Source organism: Somniosus microcephalus, unplaced genomic scaffold (genome assembly GCF_052327205.1).
Source record: "Somniosus microcephalus isolate GS21.2 unplaced genomic scaffold, FLI_Smic_1.0 unresolved_chr1, whole genome shotgun sequence".
NCBI classification, from domain to species: Eukaryota; Metazoa; Chordata; class Chondrichthyes; order Squaliformes; family Somniosidae; genus Somniosus; species Somniosus microcephalus.
This window is the reverse complement of record NW_028225179.1, coordinates 51,385,768-51,387,722: the sequence shown is the minus strand read 5'-3', so window position 1 is coordinate 51,387,722 and position 1,955 is coordinate 51,385,768. Positions and strand designations below refer to the sequence as shown.

The 1,955-nt window shown below is 42.2% G+C and overlaps 1 non-coding gene across 1 annotated transcript; it reads left to right on the top strand.

Moving 5' to 3' along the window:
* Window positions 1-127: 127 nt before the first annotated feature.
* On the top strand, window positions 128-209 carry trnas-gcu (transfer RNA serine (anticodon GCU)). The gene has a single exon. It is a non-coding gene; the product is annotated as a tRNA-Ser (tRNA).
* Window positions 210-1,955: the final 1,746 nt, after the last annotated feature.

The following is a 1,955-nucleotide window of genomic DNA, read 5'->3' as shown; positions in this document are numbered from 1 at the left end:
GCTGATTGTACATTTTCAATATTGTAGATCTGGCTGCATGGGCAGGACAAATGGTGAAGCGAACTTTCTTTTGCAGATTAGTTCTGTTTGGATACAAAAAGCAGTAAATGGAATACCTGTCAGGGGAGACGAGGTGGCCGAGTGGTTAAGGCGATGGACTGCTAATCCATTGTGCTCTGCACGCGTGGGTTCGAATCCCATCCTCGTCGTTTGTGTTAAAAGTTTGGCACCTGCGGTTCTTTTGACATTCACCTTTTACGTTATGTGCAAATTCACCTTTTGCTCCCAAGCCTGCTTAATTTAGGTTATGTCATGTCTCAAGTTACCAATATATACTTTAAAGGGTAAACACTTGTAGGTCTATGGAGAGTGGGACTAATTAGCAAGCACTCTCAGAGACAGCTTACTTCAGTACCGTCAGAGTCTGAGATTCTAATACTTATTGAGTTTCACACTTATATATCGGCGGCTCGTTGGTCTAGGGATATAATTATCAGTTTAGGCGTATCACAGCTGAATTGCGATAGACCCCAGCTTCAAATTCTGGTCGAAACCCACTAGAGTTTAGTCAAAACTCAGCTTCTTACAGCCAATCGACATTGTAGAAAACATAAATGCTTTCCATTAAAAAATGTGATTTCGCGTCGTTTTAACCCTATCTTTCTACATCTCAGAGCTTCACAGGAGCAACTGAAAACAAAACAACTGACTAAAGTTAAAGGGTCCGACTCGGTGTTTCATTGGACTTCTTACACCCGTGTTTGATTCTGGCCAATGCAGGACCTTTACATTTTGTTTTCTGCACCCATGAGCTCGCCTGAATTGGGATAAACTTACATTCAGCGTCAATCTTCTTGAAACACCCTCTGCCCTGAATATTAGTCAGGGCTGCTTTGTCTAGCGCTGAAAGAAGGTGAGAAGCTGGCTTTTGAAATGTTCCCACGGGTGCCGAATTCAGAACACCATGCAACCCACCTCAAATCCCCAAAATATTACCGCAGCTTCGGGCTCGAACCGCCTATTCACCAAATCCTTCCTCCCAATCCTTCTCCGTTCTCGCTCGGCTCTCAGCGTCTCTCTCCTTGTGGAAGCTCAGAGCTGTTTCCTGACGTTTGTCCTACGGATGTGATGGAATGGATTTCCCTTCCTTAACTCAAATTATTACTCTTTTCCTTGAAAACAGAAGGATGGAAAGTTGAGTAAAATATCTTTTTTGTGCTGCATTTCATGAAACTTCTTTAATTTAAAATGTTAAACAAAATGATTAAGTAAGAATTCCTGCATCCGAAGTATTTTGCTTTTGTATTTTAGTAAGAAGCTCACCCTTGCATTAGCCGGGTATCAGAACCCATGCTTCCCACGATACAGGCGTGAATTTTGCTCCTGAACCACCAACGCTTACCAAATCTAAAGTTTCAATTGTCCAGTCACAATCTTGTTTCTGATAATGAAAGGATAAAAGATAATGCAAAATGCTACCGTGTCTGGAAATGAAATTATTCAGAAAATGCTGTAAACACTCCGCAGGTCCGGGATCATCAGTGGAGAGGGAAACACAGGGTTAACATTTCAGGTCGATGAGCTCTCCTCAGATCCAAGGTTTACACCAATTTTTCAAAAAAATGCTGGTAATTTTATTAAAATTGATAGTTCCATGCTCTTGTGAGCGTGGTTTCCAGAAACAGTATTATTTTGTTCCTTAATATCACAAATTATACAACAAAGCTGAGAGTCCACGCCAGAAACGTTTGTTTACTAAAGGGGCACTTTAACCAACTAAGCCACGGAGCCAAAGCATTTCCCCTGGGTTACAGGAATTGCCAGTCCCTCTGGTCTCGCTTATCTTTGATTCTCTATCTATGAGTTGTTTCTGGATCCGTCAGTTTGCGCTGCTTTGTGGGTGAGCGGCAGGCTTGAAGTCATGCGGGACCGGTCGCAAATTTCAATCTACAATC